The sequence below is a fragment of the Haliotis cracherodii genome, unplaced genomic scaffold, assembly GCF_022045235.1.
Source record: "Haliotis cracherodii isolate W230 unplaced genomic scaffold, xgHalCrac1.p SCAF_1, whole genome shotgun sequence".
Classification (NCBI taxonomy): domain Eukaryota; kingdom Metazoa; phylum Mollusca; class Gastropoda; order Lepetellida; family Haliotidae; genus Haliotis; species Haliotis cracherodii.
The window spans coordinates 42,783,115-42,810,711 of NW_027266264.1; the positions used below are offsets into that span (position 1 = coordinate 42,783,115).

At 40.7% G+C, this 27,597-nt stretch overlaps 1 protein-coding gene across 1 annotated transcript in view; it reads right to left on the reverse strand.

Moving 5' to 3' along the window:
* Positions 1–27,597, reverse strand: part of LOC139478127 (ras-specific guanine nucleotide-releasing factor 2-like) — a 969,963-nt gene that overhangs the window by 330,091 nt on the left and 612,275 nt on the right. The window lies entirely within an intron of this gene.

Genomic DNA, 27,597 nt, shown 5'->3' on the forward strand with positions numbered 1-27,597 from the left:
ATTATGCTGGTCCATTCATGGGTAGCATGTTTCTTATAGTGATTGACGCCTACTCCAAGTGGATCGAATGTGCACCTATGTCGTCAAATGCAAAGGCTACCATAAACCAGCTGCGTCGGATGTTTGCAGCTTATGGCATACCAGAAATTATTGTAACTGATAATGCTACAGCTTTTGTTGGGGAAGAATTTGCTACATTTATGTCCAGAAATGGAGTTGAACATGTGACAACATCCCCTCATCACCCGGCTGGGAATGGCTTAGCAGAAAGGGCGGTTCAAATAATAAAAGATATATTAAAGAAGACAACTGGTGACAAAGTTGCAACTCAACTACATAGGTTACTATTTTCTTATAGAATTACACCACAGTCTACAACTGGTGTATCACCTTCAATGTTGTTTCTTGGACGCAGATTGCGTTCGCGATTGGACTTGATGTTTCCAAACCTTACCTCGAAGGTGAAAAAGAACCAGAGAAAACTTGTGGATCAGTCAGCTCTAACGAAATGTAGGGCATTCCAAGTGAATGACTCAGTGTGGGTTAAGAACTTTGCTTCAGGACCAAAGTGGATTAGTGGACAAGTTGATAGTGTAACCGGTCCATTGTCATACATCATCAAGTTAACGGATGGAAGATTGGTCAGAAGGCATGTGGATCATGTCAGACGCAGGATGTCTTTATCTTCACCCCAATGCGACGTGACTCAACGTTCAGACACTCCGCTAGAATCACAGTCTTCACGAAGGAAGGAGTATGAATCAGACTTACCTGACACATCACAGGTAGATTCCCATGAGGAAAGTATCCCAGGGGATGTTTCAGGTGTACCAGATATGTCTGTACCGGGGGAGGAAACGCTGGTAGTGACATCGCCTGTAGCACCCATACTTCGTCGTTCAACCAGAGTGAAGCAGCAACCGTCTTATCTGAGGGACTTTGTGTCAAAGTGACATTTGAGTGAACTGTGACTGTCATTTGCAGTGAACTATGTGTCGAGGTGGCATTTGATTTAGCTGTGAATTACAGTTACTTGTATCAGGACTATAATACTTCAGCAGGTTATCAGTATTATTATGTGTCGAAAAAAAGCTCAGTTTAGTTGAATTTCACTTTCTACTTTAACAATGTTTTCATTGTGACTGTGACTTGTCAAGTTATCAGGGTTATTAGTACTTTACAAGAGTCAGTGTACATTGCTAAGTTACTTATACTTTATGAAGTCCCGTGGACTATGTTGTTTATCAAAGATTATTATTTTGGTTTCAAAGTAACTTAAATTTAGGAGGGGCGGATGTAATATCTGTAATTGAAACGCAGTAGTTTTAAACTAGCTAATGTATAATATTATGACAGGCCAACAGATATCCGCTCTTGTAATGCGATTAGTTGCAGGTAAGCGCAATCACGTGCTGTTATGTAACATGCAACAGTCTGAATAAACAGCCGGTCAAGTGGCAGGCTCGTCACCCTACTCCCGCGTTTGTCGTTCCTCCCTGAGAACCCAACAGTATCCAATACAATATATCGATAAATTAATCTGTTCTGAAACAAAATATTTACTCGCACAGTGGTCCCTCACTACAACGCTACCAATGGGGTCCAAATAATTGGTGGGCGTTATATACGATGAGCCGTTTAACCGAGGCGGAGGCGGGAGAGCGTGCTCTGCCAATCTCACGATCTTTGCCTTGTCTCGCACATTGCAATGATACAAGTTGTTTATGGTTCATAGTATAAAAAATATATCCATTATGTTTTCGCCGTTTGTTATTATTTACAAGCCTTAACTGTCACATTCAATGTGAAAGTACTCTACTTACACTAAAATATCAATCGATAATGGTAGTAACAGACGCTATGAGTGAAGAGCCAATCACAATTCATTACCCAAGTACTGAGTGTTTCAGTGGCATTGATTGGTCATGTTGCTTAAAATACGGAAAATGAGAGTTTTGACCAGCACTAGAATTTATTACATGTGTGCATTCATACAAATATAGATACACATTCAAGCCAGATTAATTGGATTGATACGGTTACTTGATCCGAATCAAAAGGAATGACCGTCGTGTTGTGACAGCAACTATACATGTGAGTTGACAGTGTCGCCTCAAATTGGATTGCCCACTAATTAAGAATATGAACTTCGCTTGTGGATCTCTTTTATTGCATGCATGCGCTTCTAAGATCAAAGTATGTATAGTGTGAAAAGTTAACTAGCAGAACAATCTTATTTCCGGGACTTGCTGCGGATGTTTTCAAACAGATTATTAGAACAACATTCAGCGATAAACAGTTGATTATGCAATGAGAAGCGTTATGTGCAAATAGACTACGAACAACAATACAATCATGTCTGTGTAAAACTCTCAGTATAAAAAGTGTACAGAAATTCAGTGTGATGAAAATTATTTGTGTTTTACCCAATCATGGTTTAATGGCCAAGAAATATTTATTTTAATATGTGTGCCAAATTAGTAATTACACTGTGTGCCTAATTGATTTTTATTTTGTATTTTCCTAATTAAAAGTTTCAAATAAAAAGTTTTTGAGATCTTTCTTTCATCTAACTTCTTGAATTTAAGAACTAAATTACATGGATTACACAAAACGAAACTGCAGAATTTAGTTTAAAGATTTGATTTTCTTAAAAACAGGCATGTTCAGCGGTAAATTGTGTATCGTGATACATATCGAATCGAATCGAATCGAATCGTAAAGCAAATATCGCAATACATATCGTATCGGTTTCAATGTGTATCATCACAACTCTAAACAACACACCTACGAAATCGATTCCAGCAAGCAACAGTGACTGCAAGAAGCATCCCTGGCCTTCGACGAATATCTTCACAAACCGTATGTCGTCGTCTCAGATGTGCAGGGATTGTCGCCAGACGTCCCATTTTGACAGGAAACCAAGGTCAAGCACTTCTTCAGTGGTGCGGACAGTGTCTACGCTGGACGGAGATGCAGTGGGGACAAGTTCTATTCATTGACGAGTCTCGTTTTCGCCTCAGCTACAGCGATGGACGGATTCGAGTGTACTGACGTCGAGGTGAACGTTACGTCAATCATTGTGTCATAGAAGATCGGTTTGGGAGCGGCAGCATTATAGTATGGGGTGGGATTACAGCAAGACAGAAGACCTGTTTGATAGTTGTAGAGGGAAATCTCAATGGACAGCGCTACCGCAATGCGATCATAGGCCCTGTTGTTGTACTGTTTTTGCATTGTCATGGCCCAGGCATTACCTTTCAACATGACAACGCCCGGTTTCATATTGCTTGACTTGTTCAGGATTCTCTTCAACAAAACAATGTGAATGTTATTCCCTGGTCGGCTCGCTCCCCTGATCTCTCACCAATCGAGCACATGTGGGATGAGATGGATCGACGTCAACCGCGTGTTCCACAAACACTCCAGGAACTTCGAAACATGTTCCAGCAGATATGGACAGATATCCCACAGGACTTTGTGCGACACCTGGTCCAATCCATGGGACGAAGATGTGTTGCTTATGCAACCAGAGGTGTACACACAGGCTATTGATTTATAAATTGACATTTTGGCATGTTCATGTGTTTTATGAAATCACACATTTTCTGAAGTCAGTATGGCAAATTAAACCATTTGAACACTTACAGGAGTCTTTTATCTGCTGCAAACCGAAAGTGTTTCAGATTTGGTAAAAAACATAAAACATTAAATCTTATTCAATATTACAGGAACTTTTGTTGTTCAGTATATATTACTCTTCTGCATATGTAATGCTGCTAAGTTATTATCAAATATCTTACTTCTGTTAAAAGCTGGACTAGCTATAAGTTTCCTAAGTCGTTCTTCCTCATTGGATCTCATTTAACATCAACACGCTTCCTTAGATTCTACATAGTTTTACCAAATACTGAGTTATTCATGAGCTTATATAGGTTCTTTTACAGGCTAGTAGCCATCTTTCTTAAATCTGTGTTCAGCCTTATATAGGGCTCCATCCAAGGTCTTTGATCGAACTTAAGATATAACTGGAGATTTCTAAAGTGGACTATATATTTTGTCTTATCCATCAAATTTTGTACAAGTTTTTCTATGTCAGCTAACTTAGTCTTTCCCATTAAGTTATGTTGATATTCTGACATCCAATCTCTATTAACCATTAATCTTTCAGGAGCTAGTGGATAACTGTTATGGTCTTTGTGTAACGCTGTTGGATATTTTAGTAAACTTCTAGTATGTACCCTTTATCGAAATCTTTGGGTATATTATTCACATCAATATTGTTTACCCACTTAAAACCGCCTGTGGGTAAAGGTTGACTCATAGCCCATCCGTACAAATTGTTGGCATCGAGATATAATATGTGTGTAGTACTTGAATCATATTCTTCGACTAATTTATTATTGGCCTTAGAATACCTTTCCGCTGTCCTTGATGTACCACCTCTTATTCCTTTTAGTTCTACACCGGTCTTATTCAACAATGCATCCCACGATAGTCCGGGACTGGAATAGTACCATGCCGAATCCAAGCCATATTGTTTTAAACATGTCTTTCTAAATATCTCAAATGTATCAGCTAGTAACAGTACATCAGTTTTTAAATACAGATCGTGTTTATAATCAGCATCGGTTATTTTAGATTCTGTTAAGTTATTACAGAATGATTCAACGGGTGGTAATTTTGTTTTGCAGAATCTAGACCAATCATCCATATATTCATAAGGATATACACCTTTTCCTAGCAACAAATGCTGAGTTATCTGATCAGTATATTGATTTGTTATACCAAAGACATCAGGATTGTTCGCATTAGCTGAATTATCCAGGGAAGATAAAAGAAACTGTATAGAGTCTATGAATCTAAGTCCATTACTTTGTTTTGTTCTCGCTTTTCCATCCTTGTCCGTATAATGTACAGTTTGAGTCAATGAGAATGATAAATATCTTTCCATATTATTAGGAATGCACATTAAACTGCCATCAGTCTTTGAGATAGTTTGCATGAGGAGATGAGAATCATATCCTCTAAGATTATGAAACACAACAGGGATTGGTATTGTTTGGTAATTTATTTCAACAACGGAAATGCCATGTCAACAAATCCATACTGTGGTATGCAAATTAATTATGTAATTACACTGTCTGGCTATAAAAGTGTTCATTGTATATCTGGACTTATGTTTGTAACTTATTTCATTAATTTTATTCAAAATTCCTTTTAATATTGTTTTAATAAATTTCAGTGAAATTGTGTGGGAAGCGATCGGAAGATCGCACAACTCACTGTTATAACAGCAGCCACAGTCAGATTACCGCTATTGACGCAGTGAAACAAACTTTAGTTGACAGAGAATGGATACATATATCATAAACGCCATACTTTGACTCGTTAAAAATCACATTTGTTGTAGTTTGACAATTGTATGTCAACACGTTTTTCTAGCGATCACGTGTGTGGGAGCCTCGACAGTGAACAGTCAAATTGTTCCACGTGGAAAAAAATAACCTGCAACAGTGATCAGCTGCACTGAAGTGCTACGCTTAGGGTTATTATTATTTTAAATATATTTAGTAAAAGCTGCAACTAAAATAACAAGATCTTGGAATATATTGTTCCTGATGAAAAAGTAGTTTCAGATTTCAATTTTTCCTGATCTTGCATCAAAATCCTGTAAAGTTATATCATTGGCTAAGTTTTAACCGAATCACCGGTAGATTCCAAGAAAACTTGTGTACAGGTGATTGCTGTTTCCGGCTTAGTTCATGAGAAAATACACAAGGTAAACTTAATCACCAGATGTAAAACAATTCCTAGCAGAACAAAAATACAATTTAAACAGTAAATCAACATGTCTGGTGATTTTTTATCTCAAATTTCAAATTTGTACTGACCAAGTTTCTTTTCACCCGTTCGTATACAAGAATTCGCTGAAGTGGTAAGGTGTAATTTTTTTCTGTGTATAATATTAAAAAAAAAATGTTTTTAAAAAATACTGAATCCGCTAGAGGGGGGTGCACATAATACTTGGGTGCACACTATACTCAAGAAAATATAGTAATTACCTGTTACGTGACAATGATCACTTACAGAATCCCCATTCAGGGGTTTATTACAAATATAGCAACTCGTTGCCTTCTTATAGGCCCTCCAATCATCCTTTGTCATACACATGGGTTTCTTACAGGATAAATTTTCCTTCATTATTCTCTTCTTTTTGTAGATATTCTAGGAACTTTTCCGATGCATCAGGACCTCTGTAAATCAGGGGTGCATTTCGTTTCCTATCATACCATACATTGGATATCCATGCAGACATCTTTCGCAGAAATATTTCTTTTCCTTATGCATATTTATGGGTTGTTTGATCGTGTAGTAGCCTGTTTAAACTCTTTATCCATGTATAATGACATTTACCATTTTTTCGACCAGAAATAAATTGATTCTGGGAATATTTTCTGGGGCAGAGCAACAATTCCCTTAGAATGTCCAGAAACATTTATAGCTAAATTATTTTGCCTTTCCACCTTATCAATTTGCAAGATTGGTGTAGGTGCATCTATACCTTCAAAGTTCAGTACATCGTTTTTGGGATAGCTCGAAGGCCTATATGAATTTTTGTTTGCAGGAAACAAGGCAGATCTCATCATTATTTTTTACATTAATTATGGCTTCTTTTTTTAAAAATCTATATAAGATCCAGCTTTCAAAGGCATATAATTTGCTATATCTTAATATAAAGTATCGATTCTATCCACGCCTGAAGGTGAACTTCTATTTGTCCAGTGCTTAAAGTTTCTTGTATCTGCTGAATTGATGCATCGTATTAACAACGCGTGTCGGTCTGACGTTGATTAATGAACAATTTGCCTACTCGTATATGCAAGGGGCCGACGTATGGTTCCTGTAGGAAGTGACAACTTGGAGACGATGGCTTGCTGTATATACAGTTTTACTTTATACATGTCGATATATACATACAAAAGACACTATGAGCCAGGTCAGCACATAGTGGTAGTGGTTGTTGTCTAGGTGCCCCGGAGCACCCAGCCTCACCCTAGCTAGGCTAAGGGCAAGACCTTTCTTTTCTCACTTTTCTCCTACCTCAATCGCTCTGGACCAAGGCTTATATAGCCAAGGTCACCTGACATTTAGTAAGTAATAAATATAAATGTAAACAGTAAATCATCAGTGACATACTTGCACATCCTGTTCAGGATGGCAGACGGTCCATGTACACAAAAATGGGGATTAACAAATAGGATTAGCATCTTATAAATAACAGCAATTAAGTGTTTCAAGGCATATAGATGTCATGGCTCCAGGGTAATGAGCCTTTGCAATCAAATGTTCTTCAGACAATGGATGTCGTAAATCAGTCGCTATGACAACTTCCCTCCGTTACGTGAAGCTTGGACCCCAAGCTTACATGAGTCCAAATTGATATGTGTGAACTTTTTCACCAAGGAAAACAACCATGCAAATGTGATCAAAATCAGTTACATGAAATCCTTATGCAACAAATATATCTATGCAATCACGGTATGAAAGTGATCATCTAGCCAATTTGAATTAGTGCCAGTTTGAAAACTAACCAAGTGATCTTTGTAATGTGCAATTTCACTACAAGTTAATTACCGCTTTGCACAGTGAGTGAGTGAGTTGAGTTTAACGCCGCTTTTAACAGTATTCCAGTTATATCGCGGCGTGTCAGCTTAATGTGGGAGGAAAGCCCGGAGTGATGCAGGTCTCAGACGTTCCGCTTTGCACAGATTCAATAAATATATCACTGAAGGTTCTTTGAATTCAGGAGTCTGGCTTGGCGGTGCGACTCAGTACCGAATAATGATAATGATTGACATTTAGTAAGTAATAAATATAAATGTAAACAGTAAATCATCAGTGACATACTTGCACATCCTGTTCAGGATGGCAGACGGTCCATGTACACAAAAATGGGGATTAACAAATAGGATTAGCATCTTATGAATAACAGCAATTAAGTGTTTCAAGGCATATAGATGTCATGGCTCCAGGGTAATGAGCCTTTGCAATCAAATGTTCTTCAGACAATGGATGTCGTAAATCAGTCGCTATGACAGTATGGTGAACTTATAGAATCAGATTGGGTAATAACTTCATGGTTGCCCCTGAAATAAGGTTCAGTATATTCAAGGCTATCATGTGCGTTATTTTTACTTAATGACATTTTAACTGTTAGCTGGTATTTTGTACTATCTAAATCATCTAAATCCTCATTAATTTTGCCTGATACAATGGGTTTAACATCATTAACATCCATGTTAGAATTGATATCCATCTTCCAACCTCTTAGATATTTACCAACGATATGAGCTGTGGGTACCAATCTTAACTCTGTATTATCAACAACATCCAGTAAAGCAATCAATTCAGCTTTTCTTAATCGAGCATAACCAAACTAATTGTAAATGATAGTCGAGCAGTTCTTGGAACTAACACATCTTGTGCGCCTAGATTAGGAAAGCGAACCAGAAGTGTTTGATTCTGATCAGTGGTACTCAGGTTATTAGTTATAGTTACAAACTAGCGAATTGCTTTGACTCCAAATGGATCCCAAAGTCTACATTGTGGATTTACTTTGCGCCTGTATTGCTAAGACATTGTGTATATTGAAATTATGTAACCTTTTCTTAAATATATAAATGGATGATAATAATCTAGATAACCTAACTGATACTATTACAGCCGAAGGAGAGACCGATGAAACCAGCTTTATGAATCTTAATGAGGAACTTTTGCAATCAGCTGTGAATGATTATTTAAGAATTGAACTTCACTTTGTGTGAGTTCATTGGAGTATGAACCTTCATAGAGTGAGGGCCAAACTGTATGAGGGTTCAAATCACTCCAATATGTTATCAGAGACCAACAGTGTATTGATATTCTATGTTTGGCAAACAAACTCTTGGTGGCCATCTTGGAATATTGGGCCACCAGAGGGCTCTGGTGATGCAGTTTCTTTCTTAAAGTTTTAACTATACTTCAGTGAGTTAGTGTGCCAAGTCATATGCATATAAGTCCTAGCACACTGTTTTAGAGGTAAAAGATTCAACAGTGTAAACACACATTTAGGAAACTTGTCAGCCATCTTGAAATTGGCAGCCATCTTGAATTTTTGTAGATTTGTTAATAGTCAGCGCTCAGTAGTTGTGAATATCTTGTGAATCGAGGTAGTGTGTTGTCAAATTTGTATCAAGGCTGTAGTATTATTCAACCATTTAATGGAATTCAATGTACAGCCGTAGCTCTGGTCGCTATCATATATACACAAAGAAAAAGGTTCAGCACACCCTATTACATTTCCTTATTGTTTGGTCCAAATATATGTAACATTCATGAAAGATATAATTACATGAAGATTTATGTTTTATCAAGATGATGAAATCAGTCATGCATGGTGAAATCTCACTTGCCATGCATGGTATGCTCCTGCAGCATGCTACCCTCGAGTATCTCTTATAGAAGTATATCCAAACATTAAAATTGCTTTCTTAAGCTTGGTTTTAAACATTTATTCCATGACATTGTGTGACCATGGCACGAAGGCGATTATCAAACGCCACAAGATGGCAAATAATCGGCATGCATAACGCAGGAATGTCTTGTAATGCCATTGGTCGGAATTTTGGGTATCATCACACTGTCATAAGCTGTATAGCCGAGAAACATGCTCAGACCGGGGATGTACAGGACTGTCCCAGATCCTATATATACCTCTTGTGGAACCAGCACAACTGAAGGCTAGAGAAGTCATAAAGCATCCCTTGTTGAGGGATCACCACAAAACTGCTCACTTAGCATGGTGTATTGCGCAACAGAACTGGAATCTGAGAACTAGGAGACGGATCCATCGCTTTCTGCTCCACGTCACTGATGGAAGAATGAGAGTTTGGGGGCACCGGAACACAGGCTACACACCTATGAACATTAAACCGACTGTTGCATATGGCGGGGGCTTGGTAATGGTTTGGGGATGTATCTCTCATGATTGCAGGTTGGATTTGGTCACCATAAGGGGCAACTTAACAGGGGCTCAGTTCATCCGGGATGTTTGAGGCCAGTCGTTCCTCATTTTGACAACCACCCTCTTGCTTCTTGACCTCAATAGATGGATGACAATGTCAGGCCTCATCATTCGCATGCAGTCGTGGATTACATGAGGGCCAATGCAATAACGACTCTACCGTGGCCAGCAATGAGCCCAGATCTGAACCCCCTTGAACATGTTTGGGATATTCTGGGGCGGCGCATACAGGCACAAGATCCTCCTGGATAAGATTTACGCCAATTGGAAGCAGCATTGCATTAGGAGTGGTTGTTGTTGACCCATCAACAGATCCAACGTCTGACTTGAGGCATGAAACGTAGGGTGGAATGCATCATCTGGGCACGTGGCGGTTATACCCGCTACTGATCTGTTTCACATGTCATGTCAAGTAGAGACTTTAAGGAACCTTTTCACATGAAACATCAAACAGAATTCGTTTATTTAATCCTGCAGCTCCATACTTTTTTCAGGTATTGTCCAAGGTCAAAAACAGTAGCTGTGTTACCATGATGTTCCCGTCAGTAAATTTCAATCACAACTCACCAATATCTTCTTTATTTGTTGTCAAATGTTTGTTCTATCTGATGACATTGTTTGCGCCCAGCTCATGTGGTCAGTAATCCCATGCCATGATTTTTGCCATTTGTCATGGTTTAGAAATAGGGGTGTTCTTAACTTTTTTCTTTGTGTATATTTTGTCTCCCAGGGCTCAAATCTATTTGCGTCTGAACCGTGTTCCACTGACCTAGATGATCTGTTGCATGAATTTAAGGCACAGCTCTCTATGGTCACATAGTTAACACCGAAGGGCTATGAGGAGTATTTAGGTCATAATCAGTTCCCAGCAGCCACTGCCTAAAACGACATTGTCTACATAACAGATCAGTTTATGGCCCCGTCACAGGTGCTCCAAATATTGAAGCAGGGGAAACAAATTTCCTAGAATCATTTCAACAAGCAATAATGATATCCCAGTCACTTTTCGTAACTTTTAATGATGACTACATTGCAATTTTTACGGATTTTGATTCGTATGCATTACTTGACTCTCATCAGCGGAATGGTTGGCATCAGACTGATCCGAATGGATAAGCAGTTGTACTTGAGTTTAGTAGAATGGGTGAATTGTTATGTGACATCTTAACAGTATATCAATTATCATCATATGAACTCATACCAGTCATTGTTAAAAGCAAACCACATTCCACAACAGTTACTAACACTGGACAAAACACAGTACATAGAAAAAGACCAAGTAACTCAACTCATCATGATCATAATAACTCTTCTTGGAAGGAAAGAACTACAAAAAAGAACAAGATAGACACAATTTTTTATGGACAACAACTTCTTTAATACTGTAAAAGGCGACTTTTCGGTATAGATCCTTATACCGTTGTCAAGCAAGACAGAATGAGGGCTGACTGACTGACTGATATAGAAGATTTAACGTGCGCTTTCCGACTACAGCGTATTTCGCACACGGGCCTGGCCGGACCATTTAGTGTATTCCGAGAAGGGTGAAAGTGGTGTGTGCAACCCAAGAGGGGGCTTTTAGGGGTTACTTATATTGATTTTTTGAAATTTTTAAATTTGGAATAAATGCCGAGGTGGGTGGAGGAGGGAACTAAGGGAGCCGGGTGAGGTGGGTGTTTGTATGTTTATTGGATTTTGGATTGGTAGATTAATTAATTTTTAGATGCGCTTAATTAGGTCTGTTTTGATTAGGAATACGCCTAGGGCCTTGAAGTTTTCTAGTTTATTTTGAGGGTTTAGTATTTCATCTAGAGTAGGAACCTTATTTAGATTGAGGGTGGTTTGTAGTGTGGTTCTGTGTGTTTGATAGTGGGTGCAGTGAATGAGTGCGTGTTCTGTGGTTTCGGGTTGTTTGCAGTGGGGGCAGTTGCCTGTGGTGTGTCTTTTAAGTTGTTTTAGGTGGTTATTTAGGTTAGTGTGTCCTGTTTGGAGTTTTGTAATTAATCTGTCAATTTTTTTAGAGGGGTGTAGGATTTTAGGTTTGGCTAGTGGTTTTCTGAGCACTTTTTTGATTTGGCTATTTGAGTTTTGATATTGATTATGCCATTTTTTGGTTATTTTTTGTTTGTTTACACTTTTAATTTCTGATTTTGAGATGGGTAGGTTTAGGCTTATTTCTGGTATTTTGAGAGATAATTTAGCTGCTTTATCGGCGCTTTCGTTGCCGTAAATTCCTACGTGGGCGGGGATCCACAAGAAGGTTATTTGTTTGCCTGCTTTTGTTAGGTCGTTGGAGCTTTTAAGTATTTGGTTTATCAATTTAGGTCGTTTTTTGGTATTTTTGTTTTGGAGGGCTTGTAGTCCGCTAAGGGAGTCAGTGAGAATTAGGATTTTTTTGTTGTTTTTAGATTGTTGGTTATGCAGGGCTGAGGCCATGCCCATAAGTTCGGCCGTGAATATAGATTGGTTGTTAGGGAGTCGTTAAGATTGTGTGGATATAACTGGTTGTGTGGTATGGACTCCGAAGCCTGTGTGGTTGGAGATCGGATCTGAAGATCCGTCAGTGTATATGTGACACCAATTTGGCCAATTTTCGTGTATGTATGCAAGTGTGGTGGTTTTAGCCATGTTTGGGTCGGTTTGTTTATTTATTTGGTTAGCTAGCGTTGTGTCTATTTGGGGTATTTTGAGTTTAGGGGTGAAGATATTTGATTTTTCGCAGTTCTGTTTAAGATTTTGAGTTTGGTGTTCATTGAGGTAGTTAGTTATTCTTTGGGATATTGGGGCGAGTAAGGGGTGTTTGCGAGCTAGAGCTTGGTTTCTTGGGCTAATGTTTTGGTTAATTAGGTTTTGGATGAGAGGGTTTGTTTGGGACGCGGCCCAGAAATTAAGGCTTAGATGTTCCCTGCGTAGATTTAGTGGCATTTCTCCTGTAAGGGCCTGAAGTGAGGTGTAGGAGGTGCTATGTTGGGTGCGTGTAATTAGTTTGAGAGCCTGATATTGTATTGAGTCAAGTTTTTTAGAAAGAGAGTTGTTTAGGTTATTGTATATGGCACAGCCGTAGTCTAGTTTTGATCTAATTAGTGTTGTATATAGTGAGAGGAGGGTATCTTTGGAGGCTCCCCAGTTAGAGCCGGTGAGACATCTTAATGTGTTAAGGTCTTTGCTGCATCTAGTTTTTAGGTTTTGGACGTGAGCCTCCCAGGTGAGATGTTGATCGAAAATAAGTCCTAAGAATTTTGTTTGTTTTTGGAATTTGATTGTTTGGTTGTTTAGCTGGAGGATTGGGTAGGCAGGTTTCATGTTTTTATGTTTGAATACTACTCCTGTTGTTTTATCTGAGTTAAGGGAGAAGCCCCATTTGTCTGCCCATTGTTGTATTTTATTTAGAGATTTTTGGATTAAGTTTTCTGCCATTTTAATGCTTTTAGTGCGGATCCATAGGGCTCCGTCATCCGCGAATTTTGAAGTGTTTAGTTTAGGGGATAAGCCCTCGAATAGATCATTTATCATTATATTGAAGAGGGTTGGGCTGAGGATGCTGCCCTGGGGAGTGCCATTTTCTAGGGGACACTGGTCCGATAGTGTATGGTCTATACCCACGGTAATTTTGCGATTGTTTAGGAAATCTTGGATGAAGTTTATTATTTGACCTTTTAGTCCTATTTTTTTTAGTTTTTGTATTAGCCCGTGGTGCCATACCATATCGAAAGCTTTAGAAGAATATGCCTATGGTGTATTGCTTGTTTAGCTGTCCTGTTTTTATATCCTGTTCTAGTCGGGCAAGGTTATCGAGAGTTGATCGGCCAGGAGTGAAGCCGCTCTGGTCAGGATTTATGATGTTGTTTTGGTCTAGGTAGTGCTGTAGCCTATTTTTAGTCATAAGTTCCATTATTTTGCAGAGATTTGAGGTTAGGGAGATGGGCCTATAGGAGTTTGCCTGATCTGCTGGTTTATTTGGTTTAGGTATTGGGATTACTGGAGCTTCCTTCCATGAGGAAGGGACCTGTCCATTTAGGTAGACTAGGTTGTATAGTTTAAGTAAAGTTTGGAGTAGTTTGGTAGGTAAGTGTTTGATTATTTGGTAAGAGGTGAGGTCTAGGCCAGGGGCTGTTCCTTTTTTTCTGTTGTTTAGTACGTGATTTAGTTCTTCTATGGTGTAAGGTTGATTTATTTCTAGGTTGTCTTGTCTGTTTTCTTTGGAGAATTTGGTTTCTTTATTTAGTTTATCTTGGAATTTCTTACTGAAGTTACTGTTGCTGCTAACTTTAGAGAAGTGTTTGGCTAGGTTGTTGGCCTTTTGGGTGGGGTTAGTTGAGTTGTTTATATTGGGGCTTTTTTTGTGCCGTTTGATGCCTCGGATGGCGTGAATTTTGCGCCACACCTTCCTAGCGTCGGTGTGGTGGTTTAGCTCCTCACAGAATTTTTTCCAGTTTTTGGTTTTAGCAGTTTTAACTAGGTATTGCACTTGGTGGTTAAGTTCATGAGCTGTTTTGAGATGAGAGGGGTCTCGTTTAGCTCTGTTGAAAGCTGATTTGCGTTTTAGTCTAGTTAGCTCTATTTCCTCATTCCACCAAGGGACAGTGGGTTTTCCTGGGTTGGATGATTTGAAGGGGATTGCGGATTTGGCTGCGTTGATTATGAAGTTAGTTAGGTTTTGACAGAATGTTTCGGGGTCTGTTGTTTCTAAATCGTTTAGATTAGCTTCGTTGCATAATTCTTGGAATTGGTCCCAGTTGGCGTTTTTGTACTGAAATTTAGGTTCCTGTTTAGGGGTTTGATTTGGTATTTTTATATTTCCTAGGGTTATATTTATGGGAAAGTGGTCGCTGCCTAGAGGTACTGGGTGGACGTCCCACATCAGACTTTGTGCTAAGTCTGGCGTACATATTGTTAAGTCGATAGCCGACATGGTGTGGTGGGTTTTGTCGTATCTAGTTGGTTGGTTATTGTTTAATAGTATTAGGTCATTTTTTTCGATCCACTCTGATATTAGTTGTCCATGGTTGTCTAGTTTATCTGCAATGCCCCAGGTAGGATGATGGGCATTGAAGTCTCCTAGGAAGATGGTTGATTTATTTCCTAATTGGTAAAGGACATCTAGGTCTGTATCTTTAATTGGTTTTAGTGTTGAGTGATAGATGTTAATAATTTTTATTTTTTGGTTATTGATGGTGACTTGGATTCCATTGGCTTCTAGATTAGGAGTGTTTACTTTAACTTCCTCGTAGTTAATATCCTCTCTAACGTAGATGATTAGACCTCCTCCTGTTCTGCCTGGCATGGTTTTGGACCTGTCGGTTCTCACTGCGTTATAATTTGGTAGGTTGAATTTAGTTTTATGTGAGAATTTGGTTTCTTGAATACAAGCTACATGGGGACCTTTATCTATTTTGAATTTAGCTTTGAGTTCAGAACCATGGCCGGCGAGGCCATTGGCATTCCATTGAAAAATGTTTAGGCCTTCCATTGGGAAACTGGGTGGATTTATGTGTGGTTTAGGCTTGGTTTAGGTATTTACTTTAGTAGGTTATTAAGGTTGCTGCTGAAATGGTCGAAAGAGGTGGTGACGAGTTTTAGTTTATGTGCTACACCAAAGAAGGCTTTGGAGCTGGCTTCTGGATTAGACTGCTTTAACACGTAAGCTAGTAGGAGGACTAAGTTGTTTAGATTTTTGCTTGCTACGTTTTGGGTGAGTTTTTTTTCTATAGCTTTTGGTTTTTGGGGCTGACAAGGTAAGATCGTTTATTTCCTCTGAGGATGTGTACTCGTCCTCTTCGGTTAGGTTGTCTTTTGTTTGGTCAATCTGTTCGGTGGTGGGTTGCATGCTGGGATTGGGTGCGAGAGTCTGAGTGGTTTCTGTAGTTTCCCTGTTGACTGGGTGTTCGGGGGTTGCCTGTAGGTTTGGGAGTGTTGTTGCCCTTGTGGCTGTGATGGCTTGTGTTGGTGCTGGTTGTGTGGTGGTCGTTGTGCGTTGGGTTTTGCTTGCGGGTGTAGATGTGGTAATTGTAGGGTGAGAGGCGGGGAGGGTGAGAGTGTGAGTTTGTGGGATGTGTGGGGTGTTTGTTTCATTTGCGATGTATGCGTCTCGCTGATTTTGGTCCCATACGGAGACTGGGTATACTGTTTTGCGTGCGTGAGTGTTGTTGTTTGGGGGTGGTGTTGGTAGTAGTGGTTTGTATGCTTGCGGTGTGGGTTTTTGGTTTGGATTTTGGCCGTGTTTATGTCTATATGCCTGTTGGCCTGTTGGGTGAGTGATAGTCTGTGGGGGCATTGGTTCGAGAGTGATGAGTGTTTTATGGATTTGCAGTGGATGCACCAGGGTGTGAATGAGGGACATAGTGAAGAATATATATAGCAAGTGGAGGATTAACAGTAGAGGATTAACAGTAACAACAAGGGCATACATGAGTGGGATAACATAGGTAGGTGTGACAACAAAGGGATGATGCTATCACAACACGATGGACAGAAAACACATAGCTAGAAGCCAATGGGGGCATGAAGCCAATAAACAGGTGATTATTGGTTGATGAGTTCATAGTAGGCGGATGGGATGAAATAGCCTTGATCTCTGTTGATTGATGGCTTGTGGCGGCGAATATGGACTGCTTCTGTTAGTTTTCTTTTGGTGAAGTCATGGAGGTTGTTGGCGAGGATTTGGACGTTGTCCCAGTTGATGATGTGATTGGGACAGTTGATGATATGGTCCGAGATGGCTGATTTGCTGTCGGATTTGATGGTGGAGGTTTTATGCTCATTGATTCTGGTGTTGATTGGGCGGGATGTTTCACCTACGTAAGATTGCCCACAGTTGCTGTCAATTTTGTAGACTACACCTTTAGCCTCTTGGGGTTTAGATGTGTTCCTGCCGTTGGCTCTTAGCAGGGTGTTGAGGGAGTTGGAGCTGGTGAAGTGGGTGTCGATGTTGGCTTGCTGTTTGAGGAGGCGGCTGATGATGTGGGAGGCTTTTCCTATGAACGGGAGGGCGATGCGGAAGGGTGCCCTTCCGCATCAACCAGCTCCAACTCCCTCCTTGTGCCAGAAATTGCTTCCATTTCCTTCAATCTACTTTTTTAATAAAGACCCAGGTAAGAATAGGTCTTCGGTAATCCATGCTTGCCGTAAGAGGCAACGAACAGGATTGGGTAGTCAGACTTGCCGATTTTGTTGATGCATGACATCATATTCCATTTGCGTATTTCGATGCTCTTGATGTCAGTCACTGGATTGTCTGGTCGAGATCGATTATTTACAGTCCACCATCAAATAGCTGGAATAATGCTAAGTGGGCATTAAATAAGAAAACTTTTCAAATAGACGTACCTTAAGCAAATATATCAGCTGTATTGCCCAATACTCAAAATAAATAATATTTTTTTCCACAACAGCGTTGTCTTTTTTGTGGTTAATATAATTATGAGCCTTCATGCCTTTCTGTAACATCATAATTATGCGTTTGTGAGGCATCAATGTTTTCTTGTGAGCCTGTCACATGGGGGAAATTGGATCAGCTTTACATTAAAGTTTTCTTGTCACCTTCAACACCAAATCTGTACTGATGTGTCACATTCTGTGGAATTCTGTCCATTAAAGGTGCCTAACAACACTGTGCATTCTACTTCTATACTCATCTTGTGTTTGGAAGTTGTTACGAGTGGAAGTGGAACGAAGGGATACATTCCAAATCCATTCGCACAATTAAAGGATCGCACAACAATTAAGACAGATATTTATTAACAATGCATGATAGATTACCAATACAGCTAAGTTTACTATGGGAGAATTAGGCTTGGGCTACCATGTACAAATAATATCACCATCAAAGGGCTACAGCAAATTGTATACTTATATAGTCACCCTGATTTCCATGTTTGATTGTTCACTCCACTCCTTGGTCCACGAAAACACATATATCCATAGTTCCACATAAGCTCCAGTTTTCCAAGGCACACATTTGCAAATATCAGCATGATTTCTAGGTCAGTTTCACAAGCCCCGACATGGGATACAATCTCTCACACAGTTTTCTGAACTTTAACATTAAAAATGAGGAGGTTAAAATACAGGTCTGGCCAACACCCAAGAAGCAGAAAAAAACTAACTATTTTTGAATCACCCCAACCTTATACTATAATGCTGATTAGCTACAAGCTTCACTTGTTACATAATTACTTAACCTGCTCAGGCAGCCAGCTCTCCAGGTGTACTATTCAAGCAAAATTAGGCAACCCAAGCCTTCTTGTTTCAATTCAAGTCTAAATGCATCTGATATACTAACAAACATATAAAAGCATACACCCATACACATAACAAAGTACATCAAGCCCTAAGATTTTTGCTACTTTGGCCACTGCCTTAGTTTTGTTCACTCAATATTGTGTTTAACATATCCTCCACCTGCAGGATGACTTTACCTGCTTTGATAGGCTGATGGTGGAAGGCGAACAGACAATGATCAATCTATTGCCCATGTTCCACAATCTACATATATACCTTTAGCCAAACACAAAAACTGTTGGACGTAGCACTTGTATTGAATATCATTCTTGAATTAAAAAAATGGAAGCAAGAGTAAATCTTGCAGATTCTACACATGATTGGCACTATAAATGGCAAGAAATCAGCGACCAAGAGATAACTCCTTGTAGTTATAGGACATATGAATGTCACTATGCGCGTCATTCCACCAGGCAGATCATTCATTAGTAATTTATTGACCACTGCACATTAACAATCTGAAACATACAGTGTACTTGACACCAGAATGCCATTTACACTACATGTTCCAAGTGTGTTTACAAGAACAGAATGGTGTATCTTTGTTTTTCAATGACACTGTTGAGGCACCAGACTTTGTGTTGTACACAGATGCTGCTGCATCTATCGGCTACGGTGATTATTTTTAATCACAATGGTTTGCTTCCCTATGGCCTCAAGAACTATGGAAAGGGATGTGTCTATAGCATCGTTGGAATCAATTCCAAAAGTTACAGAAGTGTATCTATGGCGGAAAGACTAGTATATATAAAATGTGTGTGTTTTTATTGTGAAAACATGGCTACTCACAATATCATCAATAAAGGAAGATCAAAATCTCTGATAATCATGAGATTCATCAGGAAGTTGACTATGATGTCAGTGCAGTTCAAATATGCTAAATATGAACCAAGGAAATATAACAGGATAATTGACGCTTTGTCTCGGCAGTTGGAGAAATTCCCTCAATTTACTCCACAAGCCCAGCCATTTACAGTACAGTGTCCACCAGTCAGTGCATTGATGTTTTCTTGAGAGGGAATCCAGGACAACATTCAACATCTACAAGTTGTCTACCAGATGCAAACCTTTTGGGGGGTTCTGGTTGAAGGGTATTTCTGTATGACAGAATATTCATTCCCCCTCCTACTCATGTTTATCCACCAGTCATCAGTAGGTTGTGGGCACGAAACCCCATCCAATTTTTGGTCTTCGTATCAGTTCAAGGCGACTCGTCACCTCACTACAGAGTGCGAAACCCTTCAATAACCAATTTCAGAGTAAATAGTGTGCAAACCTCCTAATGCCAAACATGCAATAAATGTGAATTCTTGGAGACGTCAGACTGTTCACTGGAGACGTTGAAAACAGACCTGTTAAGCAACTATCCAAACTAAAGACAGCATCGTGATGGACGTAAAGAAATGAACACAACCATCATTGAGGGTAGGGAGTCATATGAACACAACATGAGAAACCAATACTCCACAGATGGACTAGAACCACCAACTGGGTACAGGGCCATTGTGGATGCAACATGTGAAACCAATATTCCACAGATGGACCAGATCCACCAACAGGGTACAGGGTCATTGGAACACAACATGTGGAACCAATACTCCACAGATGGACCAGATCCACCAACTGGGTACAGGGGCATTGTGGCCGCAACATGTGGAACCAATACTCCACAGATGGACCAGAACCACAAACTGGGTACAGGGTCATTGTGGCCGCAACATGTGGAACCAATACTCAGCAGATGGACCAGATCCACCAACTGGGTACAGGGTCATTGTGGCCACAACATGTGGAACCAATACTCCACAGATGGACCAGATCCACCAACTGGGTACAGGGTCATTGTGGATGCAACATGTGGAACCAATACTCCACAGATGGACCAGATCCACAAACTGGGTACAGGGTCATTATGGCCACAACATGTGGAACCAATACTCCACAGATGGACCAGAACCACAAACTGGGTACAGGGTCATTGTGGCCACAACATGTGGAACCAATACTCCACAGATGGACCAGAACCACAAACTGGGTACAGGGTCATTGTGGCCACAACATGTGGAACCAATACTCCACAGATGGACGAGATCCACCAACTGGGTACAGGGGCATTGTGGCCGCAACATGTGGAACCAATACTCCACAGATGGACCAGAACCACAAACTGGGTACAGGGGCATTGTGGATGCAACATGTGGAACCAATACTCCACAGATGGACCAGATCTACAAACTGGGTACAGGGTCATTGTGGATGCAACATGTGGAACAAATACTCAGCAGATGGACCAGATCCACAAACTGGGTACAAGGTCATTGTGGATGCAACATGTGGAACCAATACTCAGCAGATGGACCAGATCCACCAACTGGGCACAGGGTCATTGTGGATGCAACATGTGGAACCAATACTCCACAGATTGACCAGATCCACCAACTGGGTACAGGGTCATTATGGCCACAACATGTGGAACCAATACTCCACAGATGGACCAGATCCACCAACTGGGTACAGGGGCATTGTGGCCGCAACATGTGGAACCAATACTCCACAGATGGACCAGAACCACAAACTGGGTACAGGGTCATTGTGGCCGCAACATGTGGAACCAATACTCAGCAGATGGACCAGATCCACCAACTGGGTACAGGGTCGTTGTGGCCACAACATGTGGAACCAATACTCCACAGATGGACCAGATCCACCAACTGGGTACAGGGTCATTGTGGATGCAACATGTGGAACCAATACTCCACAGATGGACCAGATCCACAAACTGGGTACAGGGTCATTATGGCCACAACATGTGGAACCAATACTCCACAGATGGACCAGAACCACAAACTGGGTACAGGGTCATTGTGGCCACAACATGTGGAACCAATACTCCACAGATGGACCAGATCCACCAACTGGGTACAGGGTCATTATGGCCACAACATGTGGAACCAATACTCCACAGATGGACCAGAACCACAAACTGGGTACAGGGTCATTGTGGCCACAACATGTGGAACCAATACTCCACAGATGGACGAGATCCACCAACTGGGTACAGGGGCATTGTGGCCGCAACATGTGGAACCAATACTCCACAGATGGACCAGAACCACAAACTGGGTACAGGGGCATTGTGGATGCAACATGTGGAACCAATACTCAGCAGATGGACCAGATCCACCAACTGGGTACAGGGGCATTGTAGCCGCAACATGTGGAACCAATACTCCACAGATGGACCAGAACCACAAACTGGGTACAGGGTCATTGTGGCCACAACATGTGGAACCAATACTCCACAGATGGACGAGATCCACCAACTGGGTACAGGGGCATTGTGGCCGCAACATGTGGAACCAATACTCCACAGATGGACCAGAACCACAAACTGGGTACAGGGGCATTGTGGATGCAACATGTGGAACCAATACTCAGCAGATGGACCAGATCTACAAACTGGGTACAGGGTCATTGTGGATGCAACATGTGGAACCAATACTCAGCAGATGGACCAGATCCACAAACTGGGTACAGGGTCATTGTGGATGCAACATGTGGAACCAATACTCAGCAGATGGACCAGATCCACCAACTGGGTACAGGGGCATTGTAGCCGCAACATGTGGAACCAATACTCCACAGATGGACTAGATCCACTAACTGGGTACAGGGTCATTGTGGCCGCAACATGTGGAACCAATACTCCACAGATTGACCAGATCCACCAACTGGGTACAGGGTCATTGTGGCCGCAACATGTGGAACCAATACTCCACAGATGGACCAGAACCACCAACCACGTGGAATGAAACTCAATAGTTCCCTCTGGAACATCTCCAAGATCTAAGACCGTGACAACACTTCTGCAACTGAGAAATAGTGGCAAATGTGGCCAAGGAAGAAGTACAGAATACTGGAACATGCTCTGACATGGGGGGGGGGGGGGGGGGGGGAGGAATCAACCCCTTTATTTGTACAATTGTGAATTCCCACCACCTGAGAATACTTCCAACCAAATGTCCAGCTCTTAGTTCCAGGGAAAAAGTCATGTAAAAGCAATATTGCCAAATTACCTTTTTAGCCCTGCCCCTCAGTTCCCGGGGTTGGAGGGTAGGGTTAGGGTTCAGCCCCTCCATTTCTCCAAATTGAATCACCACCATTGGAGAATGATTCCAACCAAATATAGGTCTTAGTTCCAGAGAGGAAGTCGTTTAAAGCATTAACGCCAAATTACCCCTATTTGGCCCCGCCCCTCAGCCCCTTTGGCGATGATCTGCCCTTCCATTTGTACAATTTTGAATTCTCACCACCGGAAAATGCTTCCAACCATATATGGTTCATATCTATCTCTCAGTTCCAGAGAAGAGGTCATTTAAAACAAAAACGCCAAATTACTCCTCTTTTGGCCCCGCCCTTCAGTCCCTTGGAGGGTCAGCCCACCATTTGTACAGTTTTGAACCCCTACCACCTAGGGATGCTTCCAATCAAATTTTGTTAATTTCCAATTACTGGTTCAGAAGAAGAAGTCATTTGAATAAATTGTTGACATATGGACGACAGACGCCATGGTATGGCATAACCTCACATTGGTCCTTCAGACCCGGTGGGCTAAAAATGAATATCTTACACAATAAACCTTGCAAATATTTCCTTGGCGTCACTAGGCACTCTTCCAGCATAGCTTCGAACTGAGAAATGGGTTTTATATCAACAGTTGCTAAATAATATGTCCGAAAATTATATAAAGATTTGTAGAGAAATAGAATTGCAAAAATTGCCTGTAATAACAACCTTAATGGCTTTTTAAACTCGCACCAAACAAGAAATAAAAAAATGAAAACATCACTCATCTTAATAAATATAATGATAAAATATTGGAGCAGAAAATTGTGGGATGACTGAAAGAATGTAAATGCCAATAGGCTTAATACTTACTGGTATATTGAAATGCAAATATTGTTGAAATTTATGTTCCAAATTTAAAATATTGTTACATAATAGAATGTATAATTCTTACAAAACTTCTACCTCTATTACACCTTTGCCATTAATCCTGTATTTTGGCTTCAGTCACACTAAATAAAATTTTCAGATTTTCAACAGGCTTCCTCTTCACTGTCAATCACACAATTAGTTGTTCCCCAAATAGCACAATAGCAACCCAAGCTATGACGTGCGTAATGGCGGGAATCTCACTTCTTTTCTGTGTGTGCTAGAGTCAACACATATTTTTATATTTGTAATGATCTAGCACTTGGTAGTAGTAGATTATTCTAATAGTTTTCAATAAGACACAGTAAGTCAATATTAATAGTTGCTAATTGGAGTGACGATCGCACGCACATGAGTATAAGCTTGTGTGAGGAGCATTGTTAGTTCATAATGGAGTCTCCCTTTACTCAGGGTTGCAAGAAGTGTGGTTGCTCATGATCACGGGAGATTCTCATCGTACCTGCTGGAAGTGCTGAGAGGACATATGTACAGAGGAGGCTAGATGCGAGCAGTGCACCAGCATCTAAGAAAGCCTTCTAAAAAGTGAGCTGAGGCTGTAACTAAGGCTAAAAGGCATGAACTGGCCAAGGAGAAAGTTGAAGCCATTACTGCAGTCGACAATGATCAGACCTCTGACTCTACCCCAGTGCCTCCTACAACTACTCCAGCAAGAAATCATCTCCTGCGATCTCCATGAGCCTGATACTACAATTATTGAAGAATAGACGGACAGCTTTGTCTAAGAAGAGCTCCCAGATCAAGAGACCACAGGGGGGACAGCCATCTGTCTTTGCAACACACACGGCCTACCCCAACTGACTCTACCGACCAGCCAACCATAAGCTTGCAGGCTTTTTCCTACCGTGATACACAGGCAGCTTGATCTTCGCTTGGGTCTCAGCAGGGTACCACAAGGCCATACTCCCCAGCTAAGATAGTCGCCGCACAGACTCCACAACCCAACCGACCAGCCATCCACAAAGCCGACTGTTATGACACAGCACAGACTCCACGGCCGTCCAGCCGATTGGCCTATCGTATGATCTCCATTAACAGACATCCAACCGACCATTATGCCAACCGAGATGAGGATTACCTTACGGATACTGTAACACACGGGCAGCCATCACAAGCCGTACGGACCTTAATCATATCGGAATCCTGGACACCGGCAGATGACAAACCGCACAGGGAATACATGGCGGACTATCACAAATATCCACCCACACAGGAGCTACCCATGGTCACTCGGAGGTGGAAGCGGAGTATTATGAAGACATAAATCAGGCTAACGACTTACCCCAGCAGGATTATACGGAGGGATATCACCTCATGCCTGTACTCCAACCTCCTATGACGGAAAATTTGCCACCTAAGAGCCTGGAATATGGGGGATGTCATGCTCCTACATCATCTCAACACACCCATGAGACATTGCCTTGGCCGAGTTAAGCAGGCAAGGTAGTAGACCAAATGTCGTGAAGTCTACTCAAGCTCAGATATGATGACCTCCATTGAAGCGGAAGTTGTATAGAACACATGATGCTCCACTTCCGGATTATCAAAGTTTGGACCAAGACTTTATGAAGCTAGTACACAACCAAAATACTAACGTCATGTTACCTGCTTCAGGGATTGAGGATCTGTCCTTGGTATCCAGATATTCAATGGACATTGGCGCTTATATCAACTAGTTTGTCGTCGGAATCAGACACATACTGTAAAACAGGAATTTAATGCGACATGAAAATAATGCAAGCTCTTGATTTTAGACATAAATGCGCATTTCAAAAATGCGAGTGCCCATACCCTTTCCTAAAAATTTATGCGCTGGATTTATGTTCTGTGTTATTTTAATTAATGTAACCTACGTAAATAAAAGCCTTACCTGAAAACGCTTCGTTTGTTTCAAATGACGTTTTGAGCAAGAACTGTGAGTAGACAGAGATAAATAAAATAACTGTGCACATTAAATCCCCCGTCCATGTTTTTTCAGTGTGAGATTCCTTCCTTATTTTAATATTATGTTAGCTAATTGCCCCTATGTTTGATGGCCAAGCGTGAGAATAGTTTCCTTGCAGCTATCATTGTGTTTGTGTTGTTTTAGTTTACAGTCTGTTGGTACTAATATATACGTTTGGCCCTTTGATGAAAAGAAGTAGAAAACAGATCAGTGTATCAAATAAGGGGATTATGCTGATAGGATATTCTCATATAAAACAACAAGATTGTCACTGCGGATTAGTGTCATGAAACCCAATCATGCACGTTGGCTTGTGTCTGCTCTTGACAAGCTTGTAAAGGACACTGATGGGATAATTCGTGCCTGGCGCCAATCTGGGCTGCTTGACAGGTTGTGAACTGACCACTACTCAACTTCACTTTGTGAAGGTGACTTTGTTATTTTGTCTAGTACTTTATTTATCTATAATCTTTGTGACTGATTGTTGTCAGTGGCTGCTATCAACTTGTAATGATCTGATATCATGGGGGCAGTATCCTCAGCCCCACCCTCTTCAATATAATGATAAACGATCTATTCGAGGGCCTATCCTCTAAAGTAAACACATCAAAATTCGCGGATGATGGAGCCATCTGGATCCGCACTAAAAGCATGACCATGGTCCAAAATTTACTCCAAAAATCTCTTAATAAAATACAACAATGGGCTGACAAATGGGGCTTCTCCCTTAACTCAGAAAAAACAACAGGAATAGTATTCAAACATAAAAACATGAAACCCGCCTCCCCAATCCTCCAGCTAAACAATCAAACAATCAAATTTCAAAAACAAACCAAATTCTTAGGACTTATTTTCGATGAACATCTCACCTGGGATGCTCACATCCAAAACCTAAAAACTAAATGCAGTAAAGACCTAAACACCCTAAGATGCCTAACTGGCTCTAACTGGGGAGCCTCCAAAGATACCCTCCTCTCTCTCTACATATCACTAATTAGATCAAAACTAGACTACGGCACCCTAAACAACTCTCTATCTAAAAATCTTGACTCAATACAATATCAGGCTCTCAAACTAATTACACGCACCCAACATGGCACCTCCTACACCTCACTTCAGGCCTTAGCAGGAGAAATGCCACTAAGTCTACGCAGGGAACAGCTAAGCTTAAATTTCTGGGCCGCGTCACAATCAAACCCTCTCATCCAAAACTTAATAAACCAAAATATCAGCCCCAAAAACCAAGCTCTAGCTCGTAAACACCCCTCCCTTACCCCAATATCCCAAAGAATAACAAACTACCTAAATGAACACCAAATTAAAAATCTTAAACAAAACTGCAAACAATCAAATATCTTCACCCCTAAACTTAAAATACCCAAAATAGACACAACACTAGCTAGCCAAATAAATAAACAAACCGACCCAAACATAGCTAAAACTACCACACTAGCATACATACACGAAAATTGGCCAAATTGGTGTCACATTTACACGGACGGATCCTCAGATCCGACCTCCAAACACACAGGTTTTGGAGTCCATACCACACAACCAACTAAAATCACACAATCCTTCCGACTCCCAAACAACCAATCAATATTCACGGCAGAACTAATGGGCATGGCCTCAGCCCTCCATAATCAAGAATCCAAAAAACACCAAAAAATCCTAATACTTACCGACTCCCTAAGTGGACTGCAAGCCCTCCAAAACAAAAATACCAAAAACCGACCTAAATTAATAAATCAAATACTTAAAAGCTCCAACGACCTAACTAAGGCAGGCAAACAAATAACCTTCTTGTGGATACCCGCCCACGTAGGAATATACGGTAATGAAAACGCCGATTAAGCAGCTAAACTATCCCTCAAAATCCCAGAAATAAGCTTAAACTTACCCATCTCAAAATCAGAAATTAAAAGTGTAAACAAGCAAAAAATCACAAAAAAATGGCATAACCTATATCTAAACTCAAATAGCCAAATCAAAAAAGTGCTCAGCAAACCACTAACCAAACCAAAAATTCTCCATCCATCCAAAAAAATCGACAGAGTACTCACTAAACTCCAAACAGGACACACCAACCTAAATAATCATCTAAAAAAATTTAAAAAACACACTACAGGAAACTGCCCACACTGCAAACAACCAGAAACCCCAGAACACGCACTCATCCACTGCACACTCTACCTAACACATCGAACCGCATTACAAACCACCCTCAATCTAAACAAGGCTCTAACTTTAGAAGCAATACTAAACCCACAAAATAAACTAGAAAACTTCAAGG